General features: G+C 34.3%; 2 protein-coding genes across 6 annotated transcripts in view; one reads left to right on the top strand and one right to left on the bottom strand.

Annotated features, from left to right (window-relative positions):
- The window catches only part of SUPT3H (SPT3 homolog, SAGA and STAGA complex component), a 449,170-nt gene that overhangs the window by 10,596 nt on the left and 413,897 nt on the right, over positions 1-24,677 (top strand). The window lies entirely within an intron of this gene.
- RUNX2 (RUNX family transcription factor 2) overlaps positions 1-24,677 on the bottom strand; it is a 313,937-nt gene that overhangs the window by 275,298 nt on the left and 13,962 nt on the right. The gene's annotated exons all lie outside the window — the stretch shown is intronic.

Genomic DNA, 24,677 nt, shown 5'->3' with positions numbered 1-24,677 from the left:
TGTAGTTTTCAGTTTTGATAATATTTGAAATCGCTGTGTTTCAGAACTTGAGAAAAAACTTAGGACATTTAAAAAACACATTTCTTTAGTTTTTGAGAAATTGCATAGTCATTAACATTTCTTTGCTAAAGCTATTTTCAGCTTGCTTTCTGGCTTCTTTCATTGAGTGAGACTGCGTATCTTGATTTGATGAGAGGTAGCATATTTATTAGAAATGTCTGCTGGTGCATATTAGTTTTTCTTTATTATTGGTCCAGAAGACAATTTTCTGCATAAGGGGGACAACACATTAGAGCTCTTCTTTTCCTATGGATACATTATTCATGACATACCCAGCAATTTTAAAAGAATATTTCTGTTGAAGGTTTAAATGGCTGTATATTGATAGCCTTCATAGTGGATTAACTCCACTTTGTGATGATTATTGTTCAAAGGAAAAATGAGTTTGAGCATGTATCTAATGGTTGCTTGGTAAACATACTTTAAACAGCATCAAAAACGTTCAGGTCACAGGTTCTCAAACTTTGGCCTCAGGATCCCTTTATACTCTTAATTATTGAAGACCTTAAACAGCGTTTGTTTATGTGAATTGTTTCTATTCATATTTATTGCTTAGAGTTTAAAACTGAGAAATAAAATTTATTTACTAATTTATTTGAAAAAATAATAAACCTATGATATGTTAAGTGATATATACCCTATAAAATAATTATATTCTAAAACCAAAAATTGGTAACACATTTTGTTAGCTAAGATGAGACTAATAAAATGTGTCAATTTAGGAGTTGTATGAGGTGAGGCTGTCTGTTAAATTATGGAAAATGTTAAGGGTTTATACTTGTATACACTTTTGTACGTTTAAATTTTTTAGCTATGGTTTAGTAGCTTTATGTTAAACTTTTATGTTGTACTATGTTGATTATGTTTAAAAATACTAGATATGTTTTAGAATGTTTGTAGTAAAGTGAGGAAATTAATTTTCCTGTAGAGCCAATTCATTGATCTACCTTGTATTTTTAAAAACTTTTAATTTTGAAAATTTCAAACTCATAAAATTATTGTAATAGTATAATGAACTCCATGCATCCATCATCAGACTAACGCTAATTGTGTTTTGCCAGTCTTTTTTTTTTTAATTTATTTACTTTATTTTATTTTATTTTTGGCTGCACTGGGTCTTCGTTGCTGCACGCGGGCTTTCTCAAGTTGCGTCCAGCAGGGACTACTCTTCGTAGCAGTGTGTGGGCTTCTCATTGCAGTGGCTTCTCTTGTTGGGAGCACGGGCTCTAGGTGCACAGGCTTCAGTAGTTGTGGTGAGCGGGCTTCAGTAGTTGTGGCCCGTGGGCTCTAGAGCGCAGGCTCAGTAGTTGTGGTGCATGGGCTTAGTTGCTCTGTGGCATGTGGGATCTTCCTGGACCAGGGCTCGAACCTGTGTCCCCTGCATTGGCAGGCGGATTCTTAACCACTGTGCCACCAGGGAAGCCCCTTGCCAGTCTTCTTTAACCTTTCTCTCTGCTCTTCACTTTTTTTTTAATGAAATATTTTAAAGCAAACCCCAGAGATCATCTTTCAAATTTGGTGTTATTTATTAAAACAACGTATTTATTAGTAGGTAAAAAAACATGCTTTATAGCAGAGGTCAGCAAACTGTGGCCATAGACTGGCTGCTTGTTTCTGAAAATAAGATTTTATTGGACCACAGTCACACTTCTTATTTATCTGTTATCTATTGCTGCTTTCATGCTACATGGCAGAGTTGAGTTTTTGTGACTGACACCATATGGCCTGTAAAGCTGAAAATATTTACTATATGGCCCTTTACAGAAAGTTTGATGACCCCTGATCTGTAGAAACAGTTCTCTGTAAGAAGAAAGCTGTATTTCCTTTGGTCATTTATACTTAGGAGAGGTTCTACTTAGCGCATTGGATATACTGCAGGCCACTTAAGAAAACAGAAAAAAATAAAATAAAAGCTAAATTCAGCACTTTCTTATGAAATACTTTTGCAAACATCTTCCCAACTAATGTGCTTAAGCTAGATTCAGAATGCGAAAGTTATTGTTGGCCACAGCTTTGGAAGAAATGTACATTTTCCTTCTATTTCAGACCTCATAGAGGGGCCACTCCTAATAGTTATACATTCATCATTTATAGTCTGAAGTTATTTTTTCTTCTTATGAATTGCTTCATAGAACAGGAAAACAGGGCCAAGATTAGGGGAGTCCTTTTTTATTTACCAATATTTTCTATTGGCATGAGGTTTTCAGGCTTTTATGTAAAATTAGAATCAATATGCATTTGATCCTTGCTTATGTGATTTTAAATGAGAAAGTGCACACTTAAGTCTCTGTGTTAATTTTGTGTTGTAGGAATTTCATTCTGTGGATCTCTACTTTTTTTCTCCTGCATTTTCACAGTTCTTCTAAGCCTGTTTGTGTGGTATATTGCTGTTTTTTAATCCTCTGGCTACTGTCTTCCCTACTCATTCACCACTAATGAGCTGGTTTTTCTTGGCTCCATGCCCGCTAAATAAGTAACAGTATTGTAGTGTCATTTCCAGGGAATGGCTTCACTGAAAGGCATCTAGTTGTCAGGCACAAATGGAATTGTCAGGATCTGCTATTAAATATAGAACTGGCAGCAGGTTTGTTCTCCTATTAGAGCCTTGATGGGACTGACCACATTTTAAGTTTGGGTGAGAAATACTACAACTGCAGCATTCTCTAGGAAACGCTTCTACAAATTTTAAACTGAAGGATTGGTGGTCAGACAGTTGCTGGTGGGTTGCGGATGACAGCATCTTTCCCTTACCTAGTGCATGTAACTGAGCACGTTTGCTACATGCTCCTTATCATAGCTCTTAGAATAACATGTGCTGGAAGGGTCCAGAGGCCTTTCATTTTTAAGTTATTGAACTCAAGTAGCCTGTAAATTAGAAAGTGAAATCTTTTCAATCTACATTGCAGGTATTTTGACAGACTTCTTAAGAATTTAAATTAATTTAAACTCACTTCAAGGAATCTTCACTGGACTTCCTTTTCCTTATTTTACTCATTTATAAATTTCTTTGCCTCGTTATATTGTACTTTTGCAGGTTTATAGGCCTGGTGATAATGTCAGGTTTCACTGCTTGGTAGCGTTTAGTAATTCTCATGTGACCAAATTTAAAAAAAAAAAAAGGATTTTGTTTGTATGCTAGTTATATTTTATAAGAATACTTCCAAATGAAAATTTCATCCTTATTTAAAATCCACAGATTGAAAAAAAAATTTCTAAATCAGAGTTTATTATAAACAATAAAATTCACTCTCTTAGTTATACTATTCTGCAAGTTTTGCATTTTTTTAAAAAAAAATCAACATTATTAAGCCCTTATATAGCAGGACCTAAATGCCTTCAAGATAGTCTAGCAGTAGAGAATGGTTGTGGAGACTAAAAATTGTCATGTAATAGGATGTGAAAAATTGCATGGTAATACAGAGGAGGGAGTGATGAACTTCTGAGTGTAAGCTTCCTAACTTTAGATCTGTACTTTTGACTGCTTCCTGAACGTCCGTTAAGTATTCTGTTAGCACCTCAAACTTAGTATATCCATAACTGAACTAATAATTTTCTCAGTAAGATTCACTTCTCTTGGGAATTTTTGAGATAAATAGCAACAACCATTTATTCGTTGCTACACTAGAGTAGGACATAGTTGTATATGTGAAATGGTATCATTTGGCTGTTATTTAACATTATGAAGTTATGTGCTGTGAAAGAATGTATTCCCAGTTCTATCCTTACCTTAATCTGACTTTAAAGGGACTTAATATATAAATGAATCAATTAGTAATAGATGTTTATTAAACTGCCACAGGGTTCCTTCAAACATTGAGTTTCCCTGGTGCATTTAAGGTTTTCAGGAAACTGGAGGAAAGAAATTCTTAATGGTAAAAAGTGCTAACATTAATATATTATAGTTTCGGAGATGCTTTAATAATGCCATTGATAATAGCTAATGCTCTTATGTGTACCAGGCATTCTCCTGAGTACTTCCACATACCATTTCATTTACTCCTCCCACAGCCCTGTGAGGATACTGTTAGTCCCTTTTATAGATGGGGAAACTGAGACCCAGAGGTTCCTAACACCAAAAATTGCCATTACAGCAAATGGTAAAACCTTGATTTGAACCAGGAAGCCTAACTCCGGAGTCCATGCTCTTGACAAATTACGCTAAACTACATTTCAACCAATAAAACTTATTTTGATTGATATAACTTAGTTTACAAATGAACTTTTACCAACTTATGTATGACTAGTGTGGTGTAATGAGGTAATAATGGGAAAGATGAATAATTGTTCAGTTAATTACTGTTATTTGTGATGAGGTCTAATTTTTATAGTAAATATTGAATTAAGTTGCTATTTTCATATTATCATAGCATTTATTTCAATTTCCTATTCCTAACCACCAAATCTTTTTAAGCAAGGCCATATCGGTAACCAAGAGAAAGTATAATTTCATAGAAATTGAATACTAATATACTCCTTATTGGATGCTTATATTTGTGATGGTTCATAATTTTGGATATAAACATAGCCATATTGTTGAATATTTTAAATGTCTATCCTACTTTTATATTTTGTCACTATTAAATAATTATCTTAATTCCTGACATTTAAATTACATTAAAATATGTGGATAAACTTATCCTTGTACTTTTTGTGAACTGTATCTATTTGGAATGTTTTAAGATATGCACTGGTTTATAAGTATAATAATAATGAAGATTTCCAAATTGTAAAATTGGTCACAATCTTTCCTGAAAGTGAGAAAATGTGCAAAAGTTAATTGAGAACATAAAAGCACTGTGTAACTGAAGGTTGTTTATACTTTTTTTCCTTTCAGAAATGAAACAAGGTAATGTTTAAGTTGCTAGATCCAACTGAATTAAGTGCTTGCATTGAAAGAATGTATCACTTTATAAATGTGACAAAATACAATTTTGAATTTATATTAAATACCTCTATCAATTGTTTCATGAAAAGAAAATACCTAGGCCTTTTATTTTAGGATATGTAATTACAAGAGGGAAGAACATTTTGTTTAGTCTTAGAAATGAATTCTTGAAATTCAGGGAGAGTCATTTTAATAATTCTGTGTTGAAAATCCTTAGTTATGTGGGGAAAAATAGGTAAAAATTCATGGATTTGTAATTCTAAAATTCTAGTATTGTATAAATGCAAATTATTACACTGGTCAGTGGGAATATCTGTTCTGAACTAGTTTGATGGCAGAACCAGGACCTAACTGATATGTGGTTATTTATTAACTTCACTTATCTTTGATGTTAATATTCATGCATTCTTCTGTTTCTGATTGCTTCCCTAGACCCTGCTGAGGGTGTTATGTAGCATATGGTTTTTGTGTAGTATTAACTTTCTTTTTTTTAAAAAATAAATTTATTTATTTATTTATTTATGTGAAAGAATGTATTCCCAGTTCTATCTATGGCTGCGTTGGGTCTTCGTTGCTCTGCACAGGCTTTCTCTAGTTGTGGTGAATGGGGGCTACTCTTTGCTGCAGTGGGGCTCCTTATTGGGTGGCTTCTCTTGTTGTGGAGCACAGGCTCTAGGCACACGGGCTACAGTAGTTGTGGCACACAGGCTCAGTAGTTGTGGCACACGGGCTTAGTTGCTCTGTAGCATGTGGGATCTTCCCGGACCACGGCTCAAATCCATGTCCCCTGCATTGGCAGGCGGATTCTTAATCACTGCGCCACCAGGGAAGTTCCTAGTATTAACTTTCTAAATCTGAAAACTTCCGAATTGTGAAATACATGTTTCAGATAAGGCATTGTGGACTTGTATCTACCTTATAGGGTTTATATGAAGATTAAGTGAGGTATAGAGTCAAAGCACATAGTATTGTTCCTGGCACATAGTAGACACTGTCCTGTTAGCATTTATCATTGTATTTAAAATAATAATTATAATCATCAACATACTGACTTAGGAAGTTATAAAAATGTTTCAGGTGCAGGGAGAAATGTTTGCAGTTTTATGGGAAGAATTTTTATAATTATAGAGAAAAAATTGATTTGTCTATTACAGCATGCTGCCCGGTAGAACTTTCTATAGTAATGGAAATTTCTATCTCTGTGCTCTTCAGTGTGATAGCCATGAACCACATGTACCTTTTGAATACATTAAATGAGCTAGGTAACTGAGCAACTGAATTTTGCATTTTATTTTAATCAATTTAAATAGCTACATGTAGCAATGGCTACCATATTGGACAACACAGAAGAAATATGGAAAGTACACAGAATACTTCTTTTCTGGTACGCTTATATTTTTATTGAAATTGGGAAAATACATTTTACATGTTACATGATTTTATTCTGTATTTACTCTTAATACTGTCGTCCATTTACTTTTTACTTCTTCCTCTTATTTTGGATTGTCATTGTCTCACAGTTCTTCAGTGATTGGGGCTGTTAATTTTTGGTTACTTTGGCAGATCAGATTTGATTGGGAGGTTTAATATTACATTCGTGTTCCATTTTGTAGGCAGTCTGGATAATATTGAAGTGTGTTTCTTAAAAATGTTCTTTTGTGAATTTACTTAATATATTTATACTTAGTCCTTCTGAAAATCCTGTGACTATAGCTCTGGGTATATTGTATTGCACTTGATTATCATGCCAGTTGTGTAACTGAATATGTACCAGCGTTGTAAGTTTTGGGCACTCGTTTTCATGTAGCTACATTTGCAAAATTTACTGGTAACCATAAGTTAGCTACCAGTATGTTATGTAGCATTTTGTCAATTCATTGTTTTTAATATGCTGAGATTTTGAAAACTTATTTTTAAATGTATATAGGTCAAAATTAATCTTTGAAAAAGTTACTCGATAAAAATGGATTCTTCAGTACTGAAAATATATCAGAAAGTGGTTAGTAATTTTGGGTAGGAAATTAAAATTCGTTATCTATGATTATGTGCTTTCCTCCTTACAATAAATTCTGTTGAAACAGAATGTAAACTCTTAAAATTAAAAAGGTGTGATTTTATAAAAGAATAGTAGATTCTTAATATAGAGGAAGGGATCTTTTTGATATTGACTCTGTTGAGTCAGGATCCATGGCTATTTTTAAGTTTACAGAGGCACAGTTCTGATTCTCTCTAGATGTGAGACATGTGCAGTTTTATATTACCTCCAAAGAAATGGGAATTGACTTATTCTGTGGTGTGTTTTAATATGTCATATGAATATGTGTGTGCATATTTTTAGCATATTTAAAATACATCACAAAAGTATATATTGGTATGAGTATGTCACCTTTTGCAATTTTTTCTTTTTTTTTGACATCTCTGCACAGACATTTAAACAATCTCAAGTAAAACACCATATGCCTTTTAAAAAATACTGTAGTAATTAGGTTTTCTAACTGGCATAACATTTTTTCCCAGGACAGAATAAATAGAGTCACAAACCCTGGTTCTGGGGAAGAGTAGTGAGAAATAATCCTTAACCTGTTATCTTTGAATAACTGCTTTCTTCCTGTTTCTCTGTCTTGAAAGAAGCAGGTTATGACCAGTTTTTGAGTGTTACTAACCTTTTGTGGCTTTCTACCTATTCCTAGATTACGTGGGTTGGTAATGTGTGTTTAATTGGGATAACAATATACTAGTAATATGTTTCTGCCAGTTGTGGGTTAAACTTTTTGGGCTGGCCTGGCAGTCAATTAATACTTATTTCTACAACAAAAATAACATTCTTTTTGTGTGGAATTACTTCCAAACAGTCGAACTTGGAGTACAACCCATTTCTAAGTCAAATACTGTTTGTGTTTTTTAATTTTGCCTCTTCCAACCTAGAATTTGGGATTATCAGCATCCTTTATGTCTCTAATCCTTTAGAAGGATGTGAGGAGAGATAACATTTGTTTTAAGTATACAATAAAACTTCACTTATCTGGAATTTGTAATAAAATATAAATATTTTAAAGGATAAATTAAGGACAGTAATACCACATATAAGTGAGTGATTAAGATAACATGGTACAGTGGAAAGGATTGTAGATTTGGAGCCAGAAGATTTGGTTCACTTTTGTATTGGTGGACTTCATAATGTTAAGAACAAAATACCAGGCTTCCCTGGTGGCACAGTGGTTAAGAATCTGCCTGCCAATGCAGGGGACCTGGGTTCGAGCCCTGGTCTGGGAAGATCCCACATGCTGCGGAGCAACTAAGCACATGCGCCACAAGTACTGAGCCCGTGTGTCATAAGTACTGAAGCCCGCACCTAGAGCCTGTGCTCCACAACGAGAGAAGCCACCACAGTGAGAAGCCTGCGCACTGCAACGAAGAGTAGACCCTGCTCGCCGCAGCTAGAGAAAGCCTGTGTGCAGCAAAGACCCAATGCAGCTAAAAAAAAAAAAAAGAACAAAATACCTGTCCGCTCTAAAAAAAAAAAAAAAATCACAAACCATGCAAATTTTATGGGTAGGGGTATTATTATATCAATATTTTTTTCAAAATGAAGTATTTTTTTATATTTTAGAAGCAGTTCATGTTATTTTCTGAAAAGAAATTACAGAAAGATAATAAAGAACACTTAAAACTCCGCTGAATTAAAGCACTGTTAATGCTTTGCTATTTATCTTTCCAATTCCTTTCTGATGCACATAAAAAATAAATGCCAAGATCCCATATTATAGCTGCTGTTGTGTAACTTGGGTTTTTACTTATTATATAATATCATAGGCCCTTTCCATGTTGATAAATATATGGCATTGTCTTTGTAGCTGCAATAGTTTGTATTCCATTATGATGTCTTTAAGCAGTCTTGTTAAGTATTGATACATTAGGTTATTTCTGATTTTTCGGTTTTATAGATAAGATTGTAATGAACTTCCTTTACTTACAGGTATAGATCTCTCTTCTCCCTTCCCTTCCCCTTCTCTTTCCTTCCTGCCCTCCTCTCCGCCCCCCCTTTCTCTTCCTCTGTATCTATATCTTTGAGCATGTGACTGGATATTTCATTAGGAATAATTCCTTTAAGTTTCTTTTTTTAAAAAATATTTATTTATTTATTTTATTTTTGGCTGCGTTGAGTCTTAGTCCCGGCACGTGGGATCTTCGTTGCGGCATGTGGGATCCTCCGCAGCTGCTCGTGGGCTTAGTTGCCCCTCTGCATTTTGGATCTTAGTTCCCCGACCAGGGATCGAACCCAAGTCCCCTGCCTGGGAAGGCGGATTTTTAACCACTGGACCACCAGGGAAGTCCCTCCTTTAAGGTTTTTGGTGACCTTCCATAAAGGCTTTAATGGATTATAATCCTACCAATAGTGTATGTATGCCTTGCTAAGTTTGAGTAATGTGACATGTATATGATATGTATTATTTATATATAAATACATTTATATTTATATATAATCTTTTAATTCATAGATATTTAAAATATGTATTATCATGAAAGAATTGTTTTAATTTAGTTTTTAATTGGTAGTAATTTAATAATTGTTATACAGTAAAAAGTTTTCCTATTCCTGTTGCCTGATTTCTTCCCTTTAAGTAACAACTTTTATTCTTTCTTGGGTATTCTTGCTGACTTTCTTTATCCACATTGTAAGCACATAATGAATATACACTTATTTTTTCCTTTTTACACGTGGAGTGCCATTCTGTAGACATTCTTTTATGTTTGGTGTAAAAAAATAATACACCAGGAGATCTCTGCATAGCAACGTGTGAGGGGCGGGGAGGGAAGGAGGAAGGGAGGGAGGATGTATTTAAAGTTTTTCTAGCATTTTTTGGGGGGGGGTTCACTCTTTTTTTATGTTTTTTAATTTTGGTAAAAGTCACATAATATAAAACATACTATTTTAAGCATACTTAACTGTATAGTTCAGTGGCACTAAGTACATTCACATTGTTGTGCAGCACTCACCATCATCCATCTCCCAAAATTTTCACCTTCCTAAACTGAAACTTTGTCCCCTTTAAACACTAGCTCCCCATTCCCCCCACTCCCCCCATCCCTGGCCCCTGACCCCAGTGTACTTTCTGACTCTATGAATTTGACTATTCTAAGTACCTTGTATAAGTGAAATCAAACAGTATTTCTCTACACCCAAGAATATGAGTGACTAGTTTTTTAAAGACTTTATCAGGAATAGATATTTTATCAAGTGCCATTTTAGCATCAACTTTTTCTAGCATTTTGTAGATGAGTTACTGTTTGATGAACTCTGGAGCCTAAATAAAGAAGGGAGACCTTTATTTTTCAAGGAAACTGAGGCAACTTCTAAATGAGTTACTTAAGTCAGAAGAGGTAATAAGGTTCTCACACAGATAAGCAAAAAGAAGAAAATAAAAGCTATCTGTAATCTTTTACCAAGAGATGCTTATATTTTGGGTGTGTGTGCATGTGAATTACTGAAGTCTAAGAGTCTAAAATCTTTTTTGATAGTAACTTCCTAATTTTTCCTCCAAGAAAGTTGGATTTTTTACATTTCTATCAATAGTTATGAGAGTACCCCCTCCACCTCTCTCTGACATTTAAACAGTAGAAATATTGTGCTTTTCTCTAACTATTTTATATTACAGCTTTCCTTTGACTAATGAGTTTGGAAATATTTTGGCCATTTATATTTCTTCATTTGTGGGTGTATGTTCATATTCTTAGCACAATTTTACTGAGTTCTTGTTTTTTTCCCATTGTTTATTAAGGGCTTTTAATATATTAAAGGCACTGAGCCTTTATTGATCATATATGGCAGTCTCTCCACAGTCCCCCATACCCTTCATCATTTGGTTTCCTTAAGGTTTATTTCTTTTTTAATATGTTTGTTTTCATTTTTAACGTAGTTAAATCAGCCTTGTACTTTATTACTTCCACTTTGACAGAAAGTCCTACCCTCAACTTTTGTACAAATCATCATGTACTTCTTATATTTCAGGCTTTTAGTTTCTACAGTTTAATATTTAATCCATTATTTTGTTGTATTGTGCCAGGGAGGGTTCTAAGTTAAAACAATTTTACTTTAAGTTGGTTTGCCAGTGGTCTCACCACCACAAATTATATAAACCTCCTTTTTCTTTCAGAATTGAAATGCTACCTTTATCAGATAATAAATTATTATTTTTGAGTTTTCTGCTTTGTCCACTGAATTGTCTATTCCTTTGCCAGTACTACATTACTTTAGTTATTATAGCTTCTTAATATGTTTTAATATTTGGTATTACAGTTCAGGGTCACCTGCATAACTTTTCTTTTTAAAATATTTCTTGTCTCTTTTCCTGTTTTTATTCTTCCAGATGAATTTTAAGGAATCATTTTATCAAGTTCCAAAGCAAATTCTAAGTGCAAATTTTAAGCAGTTTCATTTTTCTTTTCTTTTTATGCTTTCTGCTGTATACTCAAATTTCAGACATTGGTCTATGTGATTCATTTTACTTTTAAAGTTGATTAATAAAATAATTTTACTTTTAGAAAGTTTATTTGAAACAACACTGGATAGAAACTGACTAATGAGTGACTTGGTTAACTAGTGTGTGATTAGAGATGCTGAAGAACTTCTCAGTTTTCTTTAGTATTTGTTTTTCTTGCTTGAATGTAGAATTGTGCTGTGCCTGCAGTATGTAAAAATCAGCCAAACTATCTCCTCAGTTTTTAAATCGTGCAGTTATTGTCTTATTTTTGAATGGAGAGCGTGACTAGTAGCAAAAGACTAGCTTAATTTTTTTATAGGGATGTAAATCTGTATTCTGACTAATAGAATTAAATACAAGGGCATCCATGCCATATATATCATAGAGAATAAACATTTAATATATTTATTTTATAAATACATGAGTTAATCTAAGTGATGAAATGGATCTTATTTTGACCATTTTAATGAAGATATTTCTATATTAAGTTTATTATAGCACATTTATGACTATGTATAAATGGAATACCAGGTACAGTTTAATCTTTTTTTAACTGAAATTTGATTGTAAATATCAGGTGTTGCAATCTACTTGTACTATAGTGATGCCCTAGGGTACCATAGAGCCATAAAGTGTAGTTTGTTTCTATGATAAATAGTCCTACTTTGCTATGCTCTTTGAATTTATAAATTTTTTTGGTAGAGTTTTATGTTTTCTCTCTCGTTTGCATCTGCTAATTTTGTTGCTGTTCTTGTGCCATGCTCTGGCAGTGTTTCACCTCCCCCACCTTTTGCATGCTGCTTCCAGCCTACTATAGACTAGAAATTAAATTTATTAGATTTGTATCTAAAATAAGAAGTCATACTCTAGGAAAGCCTGATACACTTTCTCTTCTGAGAAAAGTTACTTGATCTTTGGTGCACAAACTTAATATCAATTTTGAGAGTTGAGTTTACTTATTACTTTTGGTTTTTGGCTGTATTTTTAGTAGCTGAAATTGTCAGGTAGCAGGTCAGAGTTTATTTTTAAGTCCTTTGTCTGGGACTGAATCTGTTTTCACAATGAAACCATGTTAAGCATGTTAGGTTTCTGGGTTAGTTCAGTACACACAAATTTTTTTTTTTTACCCACAAAAAAATAGTCTGAAGTAATATTTTCAGCTATGCATAATTATCATTCATACCGTTTTGAAGAAGCAGGCAAGGCCACTGGCTGGGGTTGGCAAGGATGGGAGGTAGGGAAGCTTGAGAGTGGTGAAGGTTTGTAATGGCAACAGTGGAGTTAGGGAGAGAAAGCTAATTAGGAATATGCTTAGTGTTACCTAATTTGTCAAGGGCTCTGCAAAGCTTATAAAAGGGCTCTAACAGCAAGGTTGTATAATTTTCTATAGCTGTGATCAACTGCTGGGCATAGGACTGGAAAAGAAAGATGATTGGGTTGATTTAGGGATTTGAAGGGCAGATGTAACAGAAGAATATTGAAATTCTAGATGTTTGAGTCTCTGATCACTGAGCCTAGGCTGGTGGGGAGGGATGGAATAGAAAGGTATGAAGGATTTGACCAATTTGTAGATAAATGGGAGAAGGAGAAGGGTTTGGAGGGTTCAGTGAGATATGAAATTAAGTAAAATAGAAGATTAATTAAGAGAACTGGAGGTATAGAAAATACAACAAAATGGAGAACATCAGCTTGGATGTTTCATCTTCCAAGAAGACGTCCTTGGCCTGTCCAGTCTTGTTAATTCCTTTCTGTGTGCCGTGGCATCTTGTAGTATACTCTTATAAAAGTCCTTATTTTACTGTATTCCAGGGATCTATTTACTTGTGTATTTCTGTTCCCCACTGTAAGCTTCATGAGTACAGAGCTTGTTTTAATTTTCCTGTTTTACACTACATGGTACCTGTTAGGTACCTAGTAGGTGTTGAATTTAATAGAATGAATAGGAAGTTGTGTTCAGAATGGGATAGTATAATTTAGGAGGATAATTTCCATGGGAGTTGCTAAAGCTGAAAAGAGGTTAGAACATTTTTATGTCACTCATCACCTATCTATTTTGCTTTCTTTCTTTTTAAAATTTATTTATTTATTTATTTTTGGCTGCATTGGGTCTTCGTTGCTGCGCGCAGGCTTTCTCTGCTTGCGGCGAGCAGGGGCTACTCTTTGTTGCGGTGCGCGGGCTTCTCATCGCATTGGCTTCTCTTGTTGTGGAGCACGGGCTCTAGGAGCGCGGGCTGCAGTAGTTGTGGCATACGGGCTCAGTAGTTGTGGCACACGGGCTTAGTTGCTCCGCGGCATGTGGGATCTTCCTGGACCAGGGCTCAAACCCGTGTCCCCTGCATTGGCAGGCGGATTTTTAACCACTGCGCCACCAGGGAAGTCCTTAACATTCTGTATTTTGAGTGTCTTTGATTTATTTGAAACCTCTACTGCTTCCTTAGAAAATTGTAGCTATATGTCATGGCTGGTTTGTAGAAGGAAGGATGGTCTTGTGCAGTCATACAAATCTGAGTGAGTGCCATTAGTTCTCTTTTTTATATTGCTGGGAATTCTATTTGTAAAATTCAGATAAACATATACATCTCTCAGATTTCTTATGTGGATTGAATCAGATTGTGTAAATCATTTATATAGAAAATAGAAAGGTGTTCATTGTAGATCTCTATATAAATGTCTATACCTTTTAATTAGTTTGACTTTACAGGGTTATAGATAGAATTGAACCTCAGCATATTTTTGTAGGACCACCTATCTGCCTTTATTCAGAAACAGAGGAATCCGGGTAGTATCAGTTACTTTGACTGAATAGAAAATCTGAGAGTCTTTTTATTAACTCCCGAGGAAACTGAAGAACAGTGAGATGAGGTGATTTGCCCTAGAATGTGTTTTGGGTTAGTTTTGGGTTCAAGGGCTATATACCTGGTTTTCTGAATATCAGCCCAGTTTACTTTCGCAGAGCCTGTCTGCTATAAATTAGTGTTAATTTGACTATTCCTCACTTGTTCCTCATTTTTTAAACCGCCAGCACTGGCTCAGTTCTTTGTTTTACTTTTACATTTGAGATGACACTACGGTATTGGACCCACTTTAAAGTAACGAATGAAGTATATACTTGAAGTGTTTATGTTAACTTAGAGCATAACTTCTTTACGTGCCTTAATTCCTGTGATTATCTATTATAATCTGCTCTGAAAGTATAAAGACTTCATTCATTTAGACGCTACTGGGATGTCTGAATTTCCTGATTAGAACCTGCCATTCGGTTGACAAAAAGAATTTATCCTTAAATTTTTTGTTGCTTTCATGTTTCATAAGCTTCCTTTAAAAGACACAGTGACCTAATTATGACCACATTTCAGCAGCCAGACATTATTTTTACAAATTATTCTTTGGTTTGAAGTTAGTTTCTTTTTGTTTTTCCCTCTCATTTCAACTCCCAACATTTAGTCTAAAGAGGTGCCACCCAGTGTAGCCAGTATGTGAACTATTTCTCATTGTCTTTTATGAGATAAGTAGCTTGAGCCGGATTGTAAAAGTCCTCTGCTTCCTTCGTTGAGATAGTTTTCCTGTGTTACAAGAGGAATTAAATGATGTGCACAGTGATGCACATTCTGGTGCAAACTCTTTAACTCATTGTGGACTTGTAATAGACAGTCTGAGACTGTCACTTGTAGGCAGACCACATTTGACATAAAGGATTATTAAATGCTAGTGCTTTTCATTTATTCATTCAACAAATGCCTGTTGAGTGCCTACTGTTTGCTAGGCAATATACCAGTGAATAAAACAACAACCCCCCCCCCCCAGATCTCATGAAGTTTACATTCTAGTTCTGTTAGAAATACCATTATTATTTCTCTTTTCTCAGAAGTTCTGTTGTTTTTGTATTAAAGCTGCATTTTTGCAGTTTACAGTCTTATGCATTTGAAGCTGTGACTTAAGTCTGTATATGTTTACATATAGTGGTAATACTACTATAAAAAATTAAATTTTAAAAATTTAATCAGCTTAATTTTTTAGTGGATTCTTCTGAGCTTTCTAGGTAGAGAATTGTATTGTCCACAAATAATGCTTCTCTTTTAAGTCAGAACTTACAGAACATTAATAACTAGGAGTGAGGATAATGGATCTTTTTATTCCTGATTTTAATGGAAATGTTTTTCGTATTCACTAGTAAGCATGATGTTGACTTTTGGTTTACAGTGGTTTAAATCACTTTGAGGAAGTAGTTTTATATTTCTGGATTTAAAAAAGAAAATGAAGGGGAGTTGAGTTTTATCAAATGCCAAAAAGGATATCTTTGAGATGATTGCTTTTTTCACACTTGACCTACTGATGTGTTATATTATGTTAATAAGTTTCCTATCATTAAGCCACGTTTGCAATCTTGTGGAAGATTACTATCATTTATTAATGAGTTATATCTCTGAAATAGAGATTAATCTAGAACGCTTTTATATCTCTAAAGATTAATCTAGAACCCACTTGAATCTTTGACTTAATTGTGTATATCTTTACATGTAGTGGTAACACTTTTAATTACATTTTTGGCTTAGATCATTTTCTCTTTCCTGTGACTTACAAAACCTTTGAAAACAGTGTTTGTATTTTTTGTCACCTTCTAGCTTTTACTCGAAGTTAGTGGTTCTGAAGCAAGGACCTTTTTAGGAGGAGATGTAGAGGGAGTTAATTTATAATAAAAGAAAACAGACATCATGAATTGACTACACAGCATATCTGGATAGAACAGTGTATTAAACAGTCATTCTTTGGTTGTCTGTCTTATGTTTCTGACACATGTCCTATTTCTGATTTTAGAGTATTTTAGAGATTATACTCCAATATTAGAAGTTTAATGATGAACTATAAAGCCTGGCAAATTGATGAAAACCGATGAAACAGCCTATTGCTTACAAAGACTAAATCCACTAATGTGATGGTTCTCAAACTTCAATGTGCATTAGAATCACCCCAGAGCCTTGCTAAACCCTAAGACTGCTGGACTTCACCTCCAGGCTCTTGATTCAGTAAATCTAGGGTGAGCCCAATAATTTGCATTTCTAGTAAATTCTCAGTTGATTCTGGTATTGATGGTCCAGGGACCACACTTTGAGAGCCAGCACACTAATGTTATCTAGCAGCGCTCCCTGACTTATCAGTAAATAGCTGATTTAATCACAGTTCTAGCAGGTGGTGATTAAAAGAAAACTCAGTGGGTAAGCTAAAAGCCAACAAAGAAACTTGAAATTTTTTTTAACCTTCATTTTTAGTAGACTCATTAATGGAAGATCAAAGGACAAAATGTAGTCACTGTGATTCTGTCATTGTGACTAATTACGTAGAGGTAGACTGAAGTACCAGGGATGGGAGGATGTTCTTTTCTTTCCCTCATGCAGTTGCCCTCAGAAGTACTGAACTCAAATTTAGATAACCCATTCATATCACAGTCAATAACATTTATAATCAAGATCCCACTGATAATATAGAGACAAAATTTTAATGATATCAGTGGGAAGATTACAAATTGAAACATCTTTCTTCATAAATTAATTAATTTATAATTTACTAAGTATGTATGGTATGCTATGCACTGTGGATGCATTTGTATAAATAAATAATTATAAATTCTGATGATTATTAAAGGAAATGTACAGGCCACTATGAAATAGTGGAATATAGGAACTTAATTTAGGGAAAGCCTCTCTAAGGAAGTTCATTTAAGCTGCAGCTTGGCGCCACAAAGAGTTACAGGAAGAGGAAATACTACTACCATCACTAAATAGGCATTATGCACTAACATCTTTCCATGATTTCATTTACTAGCCCTGTTAGTTGGATAATATTATTCCCAAATTTTAGATGAAGAAACTGAAGGTTAAAGAAGTTAAATAACTTTTCCAAAGTTACCCAGCTATTAAGTGGTGGAGCTGGGATTTCATTAGGTCTTCCTGACTCTACATCCAAACTTTTAACTGCCATGTTACATTAGGGAGATTTGAGAATATTTTCTAAATTATCAAATTATATGAGTTAACTTCATATTTTACTTTTCTCATTTTTACACCAGGGCCCTGCTGTTTCTATAAATTAGGCTATAGTAGGCCATTTACAAACATACATATTCAGATATACATATCTATACATACATACGTATTTATATTTCTGTAACGTTAACTTTTTCTCATTGTAAAGGTAACACTTTTGAGAGATTTTGAAATCTCTAGAAGAAAAAAGAAGGAAATAATTTCATCATTCAGAGATAATCATTTTGACATTTTGTTATGTTTGATTATTTCAGTATTTAGGCATTCATTAGTTTTAAAAAATTGTAATCATACCTTGTATACAAAATTATTTACTGATAAATAGACCTACAATGTTCACATGAGATATACATCTGTTTTTGGAATGCTAGTAATTTTGTAATAGTTTCATTTCATAATGTATTGACTTTAGCCTTCATGTAGTTAGTGAGAAGGGGAAGGGATTTCACATATTTCATGAAGTCAGATTAAAAGCATTCTGTTATAGTCATCTTTGGGAGTCAAATTTGGTAAATCATTCTTTAACCTTGTTGCTCTGATGGAGTGAAGTTTTTAAAAGAGATATTTGTAATCTAGTTTCTGAGCTGTTTTTCTCATTTTTAAAGAAGTATAAATAACTTTAAGAATGAGATATAATCTTGACTTGTAGTTTACCATTCAAGAGTATTGTGCTAATAATGTCACTAATTTTTTTATGCTGTTACTTTTCTTTTATTGATTTTTATCCATTGCATGAAGTTTTGTGTGTTTGTTTTGGGAATACAGAAAAATCATTTAGATTTCAGCCCTCTATTTAAACCGCAGTCCAATGGGATCATGTTTATTTGACTTTTTTTTTTTGTCTCTAGCATGTATATACTCCTTTGCTTTTGTAGACAGACCCCCAAGGATGCCAGAAGAGTTTAAAAATCTGTGGACTGTAAGCCTTGCCACATTTTATGTTTATTAACTAATTTTCAAAACTATTAAAGGTCAGATTTTGTTTTATCAAACTTAACATCTTGTCTTTAGTGATATATGCCTATTCCTTTTGGGTTCATTGTATGTCATAGTGATTTGTGTTGAGGTATTTCTTTTGTGTACATCTACCTCCAAAAGATTTTAAATACAATTGCAGAACTTTACATTTGTAACTTGAGAAACAAGGAAACACATTTAAAAAAAATCAGAACACCATTCCATAACAGTCATACATAAATCAGTGAAATAAAATTCATTTAAAAAAGCATGCTGATCGTTCACTATAGTTTAATTTAGTTTAACTCTTATCTTTAAGCTGTTGGATGTAAATTGAATTTAGATATTAGCCAGATAATCGTATTATTCACACATAAGCCTTAAAATGATGTGTGTAAATAATTCTTTCATGTTAGCTTCTTTCTTTGGTAGTAAACTTTTACTGAAAAGTGTCCAGTTTTTAAATATATAAAGTACCACTTTTTTCTTTTCTAACCATAAAAGTTCTGTGTAAGGTATTTTCCTTTTTTCTAATATAGTATTTCTCTACCATGTCTTTTTTCTGTACTTGTTATCAAATCCCTTTTCTAAGTCTTTTTATGTTTTGTTTAGACAACTGTTCATTCAGCTGTTCATCCACTTATTAATTCATTCAAGAAATGATTATTTAATTCCTATCGTATGCTAGGCATTTGACTACATGATGTGGAAAGAAAGTACGGGGAGGAAAAAGGGAATGGGAATTCTTTTGTACTGATGCATGTCTTAGGTATGAAGTATGACTTTTATGTGTCTTATCTCATGTGGTCATCACATGAGATAGATTTTACCATTTCCATTTTACAGATGAGGATTTAGGTTCAGAGAGATTAGGGGTTTGCATAGAGAACACAGTTTATAAGCAGCAGAGCTATGATTTGACTCCAGGACTATCTGATTTTACACAGTATTGCCTTCCTACATGGGAGAGAGGTGAATAAAGTGAGTATACTGCTTGTCTTCACAGACGGTGTGGTTTGGTGTGCTGTATCTCTGTGCTTTGTGAAGATGTCTGCAGAGGGCGTGAAGTTCTAGCTGTGTTCTCAGCCCTTCTCCCTTGCAACCAGAAAAGCTCCTTTAAAAGTCCATCTTCCTTACTGGGCTTTCTCATTGCATCTTATGTGAAAAATGGATTTTACAGCTAAAAAACAAAAAAGGCTTCAGAGTCACTGGTCTAGGAGAATTGTATATGTTTACATATATGTGTAAGTAGAGAGATAAATAGTCTTATACACAGATAGAGAATGATAGGAGATGAATATGTGAAAAATTAGATATACTGGTTTTGGAATACAGAGGTAGGTTAAGGGGATTTTCAATTTGGAGTTTGAAAGCTTGTTAAAATAATGCCATTTGAGCTCTGTCTTCAAGGATGGCTAATATTTGGCATTGTAGAAATCTGGAGGTAGTGTGGCAGTGAGGGTAGGTGGGGAACACTGCAAGTAATGGGAACAGCATGATCCAAGACCCAGAGATAGAGATGAGGCATATGCGACAGAAAGTTTAATGTGTCCAGAGAGAAACTTGATTGTAGGAAAAATGGACAAAACTGTTGATTGGTATCAGAATATGGCAAGCTTTGAATGCCAGACTAAGGAGTGTAGTCTTTTCTAGTGGGAAACCTTTAATAGGTGTTTGAAAAGATGAAGGTGTGATATGTGGTGATAATGATTAAGAAAGATTGATTGTAAGCAGCATGTAAAATGGATTGGCTGTGGGAAGACCTGTTGTACTATAATAGTCGAGGTGAATGGTAATGGCAGTGGGAATGAAGAATAGGAAATGATTATAAGTGATAAAGCAGAGGCTAGATTGTTAGGTATTGGGGGCTGATGGAATTAGTGCATTAGTTACCACAGATAATTCCGAGGTTTCCCTCCTGGAGGAATGGGAAGCTGATGGTGCCAAGTGGCAGGTTTGAGTGTTGAGTTTTATCGTTTGTATCTTAACTGATTCCAAAAAGATTTTAGGAGTTTGTCATAATTGTTTATAATAGAATAGGATAGAAAAAATGAGAATCAAGATTAAACCTAAAAGGAGTGGAGATGCAAAATTAATACAAGTGGTAAAAATGCACTGAGATGCATATAATAAAGTCCCTCTCTGATTGCCTAGTTGGGACAAAAGTTTTACTGTTAAGCTTCCTAGAAAATAGGAAAGATAACATTGTATACTATACTGTCTCCAAAGAAACTAGATTCACAGTCCATGATATAACACATAGTTATTAGGAGTTTAACATTTATTGGTACTGAGGCCTGAGAAAATTTTCTTCCCTGGAAGCCTGCAGAGGGACACTTTATTATATAGTCAACAGTATCCTTAACTGTGTATCGGCAGTAAATATAGTCCTGAGTATTCAGCTGATTCTTATAACATCTTTGACTTCCAGCTAAGGAAACAGCACTATTGAGTAAAAGCACATTTCTTTATTTTTTGTACTTTTTTTTGAATTTTTGAACTTTATTTTTTTATACAGCAGGTTCTTATTAGTTATACATTTTACACACATCAGTGTATACGTGTCCATCCCAATCTCCCAATTCATCATCCCCCTCCCCCCAGACACCCCCCTCGCCGCTTCCCCACCTTGGTGTCCATATGTTTGTTCGTTCTCTACATCTGTGTCTCAATTTCTACCCTGCAAACTGGTTCACCTGTACCATTTTTCTAGGTTCCACATATATGCATTAATATATATTTGTTTTTCTCTTTCTGACTTACTTCACTCTGTATGACAGTCTCTAGATCCATCCACATTTATTTATTTTTAAAGAGGTTAATGGAAAGTCTGATCTCAAGATTAGTTGTTTCAAATTGTGCTTTCTGGAACCGTAAGTGTTTCATCACAGACCTCCAGGTTCTGGTTCCCTTATTCCCACTTTAATCAGAGCAGCTCTGTATTTGTTTTATAGATTTGGTTTGCATTTTAAAATTTGGTGTTGGAACAGAGCGTTCCATAGCTTAAAAAAGTTTGAAACCACTGGCTTATAGCAGTGGTGTCAAAGTAGAGTTCAGGGAAAAAATATTAATACTTATATTTATATATTTTTTCATGCCTTAAATTTTCTGTTTTCATGAATAATTTATAAGGTAAATAATGTGTTAGAAAGGTTATATATATATATAAAATTTATAAACAAATGTACAGTGGTGGTCATTACATGTATATTTTATTGATGGGTTACATTATATAAAAGTGGGTCTCAGAGGAGACCCACTGAGCTAGAGGAATGTATAGACAGAGTAACTCTGAGATAATTTGTAATGAATATTGTATCACAAAGTTTAGTCTTCAAAACTACTTGGTTTGCTGAAAATTTTAAAGTTTTATTCTTTGGTAAAAAACTGGCCAGCCCATATCCCCTATTGCCATTTAAAGGCACAAGCATTTTTTTTGGCATATTCAAGTTTGAACTTTTTTTTTTTTTAACAGTACTAAATTGTAATGACTTCATATGATATACGTGAGATGTTTTTTTGAGCTTTGACGTATTTTATCTCATTTAAATCTCAAAACATCCATGCAAGGCAGGGCAGGTAGGTGGATTTTTCCTCCTATTTCACAGATGGGGAAACTAAGGCATGAGGAGGTGGTTATTTTTCTAAAAGCCATGCAGGAAAGTAAAAGGGCTCTAGAATGAAGTTCTTCCTTCTATCTATCTTTTTCATTACCTTTCTGCTTCTAATCACTGCCCTGCTAATGCCTCCTTAAAGCATGCATCTAGGGCTGCAGGAGCAAAAACTCAGAATAAAAGATTGATGTCAGGATTCAGTAGAAATGAGCATGGTTAGATGAAAGTCAGGAAGAAGAAACTGAATTTTAAATGGAAAGATAAACCCTCAGGCATGTAATGGTAAAAAACAACTGCAAATTCCTATTGTTTATTAGTGGCTCCCTGAAGACCAGAATTGAGAAGGATTGTGGTTATGCAGGGTCTCAGTGGGAAAAAATGCCTTCTACCATGATATCTGCTGTGGATGGCCTTCTGCTAGCCAGGAAGTACGATTAGAAATAATCTTCTATCCTGAATGTAATAAGTATGGCAGAGACAGAGAATTTGGAAAAGCCATAGAGAGTTTTATGTAGTTCAGTACTGGTAAGCGATGAAACTGAAGCTCAGAAAAACTGTTTTGTCTTATATCATCGTAACTCTGTAACTAGATCTTAATTCTCTGACTTGCAGCTTAGTCCTTCAAAAATCCTATCATACTAAAAAAGTTGGGATGAGGTGGGAAGCTTGGAAAAAAACAAGAAAACTAAACCATGTAAAGAAATCAAAAGGAATAATTTATTAAGACTATGTCCTGTGACTATAATTAATCTTTCATTTTGACTTTCTGATATCCTGGCTGGCTATCATACTTTGTATTTTTAAGTTTGTTTCCTTTCTATTAGATATTCATGTGCTGAGAAAGTAGATACTGGTCATGAGGAACATTTTAATATACAGCCCTTTTGTTAGCATAAATCAGTTTGTTTGATTTTGATTCAATTAGGTTCAATGGAGACATTTCTAGACTCATAAGAGTGAAGCCAGCTTTAGAGAATAGTATATAGCAACTACTAAACCACCGTGCTTATAAATAGTCCCTTACACATCAGATTTAAAAATTCTCAACTTCCACTTGTTTTATTGTCTCCCTTGTCTAACTCATCACATTCTTTATTTCTTAAATGAGCTTCCTTTCTCCATCCACTAAGTATATTCTTCTTGTTGTCTTTAAGGCCAATTCACCTTTCATATTCAGGTTTCTTTTTCTCTAAGACTTCCTAGCCAAGAGTAAAATGCTGATTCATACACAACTTCCTTACCCAAAAAGTTGACATGCTTTTATCTGTTCTTAATTTTTAATGAATTTTAAATTTGTGGTAAGCTTGTCTTTCTGTGGGCTTTTAATCATTATAGCGTGCCCATCCTAAATTTTACTATTCTACGTAATTTTCAAAGGGAAACCTACACATAGGGACCCTTCCCTGGAAGTTTGGAATCTAAGGCAGTGCTCATGTGGACATGAATGAAAAGAAAGTTCAGGTAGGAGAACGGAAAGAAGGCAGTACCTGAATGGGCAACTAAGGGTATGTCCTTTATAAGAGTAGAGACAAAGAATAAGTATATAGGTTAGGGGAAGTTTAGGCTGAGTAAGTGAGGGAGTTCTCAACTGTAGAAGAAGTAAAAGAAAGTTGAAAGTCTGTTCAAAGCAGTCTAAGAAATCCTTCAGAGGAGATCAACTTCTAGGAGCTCTGTAACAGTCTAAATCATATTAGTGTACCGCTGAATCTAGTAGATGTTCTTTTTCTTTGTGATACTACTTCATGCCACTTTTTATTACTCTAAGTTAGGAAATTTGAATTGATATTTTGTCTGACAATTTTTCATATATACAGTTGTCTTCTGTGTTTCCTGTTTCATTCAGTTAGTTGTCATGGAATGGAAAAAAGACAAGACTGGGCACCTGCAAATGTAAAATACTTAACAGTAAATAGTATAAAATATCAAAGAGAGGAATTAGTTTTCAAAATGAAAGTCTGAATACCTCTCAGCTTGAGGCCTCTGAGATTCTAGAATAGGTTCTTAAAGACACGATTTGTGAGCCACCGAGAAGGTGAGTATTGGAAGCCAGAAGGTTGTACTCAGCAGTAGCCATGCCTCACAAGCTCTGTGCTGCCAGGGATACTGGGGAGCCGTCTCAGGAACATGGGCCACATAGAGTGTTTTTAACTTTCAGTAAGGAATTGAGAAGTTTGCGGTGAGACTTCGTGGACAAAATGGGTAAATACAGCCTGGTACCTAGTTAATACAGTTGTGCAGCCTAATAATTTTTAAAGTATAATTATCCAATTATTAAAAAATTTGAATTTATTGAATTCTTAAAGACATTGTTTCACGAGAGAGAGTTATGTACCACAGGACCTGCTTGGTGGATTAATTGAGGGGTGAACATGAGAGTTCTCTTTAGGTTTGAAAAGTATGTTTTGGAAGTGGAAGTAGATTAGACTTTCCATCGGTTTCTTGCTAGTCTCTCAGAATTAGGAATTAAGAGTGAACTATAAGGTACTCTTCACTCAGCATCAGAAAGAACTCTGGGACAGAGATGGAGTGGACAAGTTCAGGGAGCTGGTAATCCTTAATTGAGTGTTATTTGGAACAGGGCTTCTCAAATTTTGTTTTTCCCGGGGATCTTGTGAAAATACAGATTCTGATTCAGAAA

The sequence above is a fragment of the Lagenorhynchus albirostris genome, chromosome 10 (genome assembly GCF_949774975.1).
Source record: "Lagenorhynchus albirostris chromosome 10, mLagAlb1.1, whole genome shotgun sequence".
Classification (NCBI taxonomy): Eukaryota; Metazoa; Chordata; class Mammalia; order Artiodactyla; family Delphinidae; genus Lagenorhynchus; species Lagenorhynchus albirostris.
This window is presented reverse-complemented; position numbering and strand designations above follow the sequence as displayed.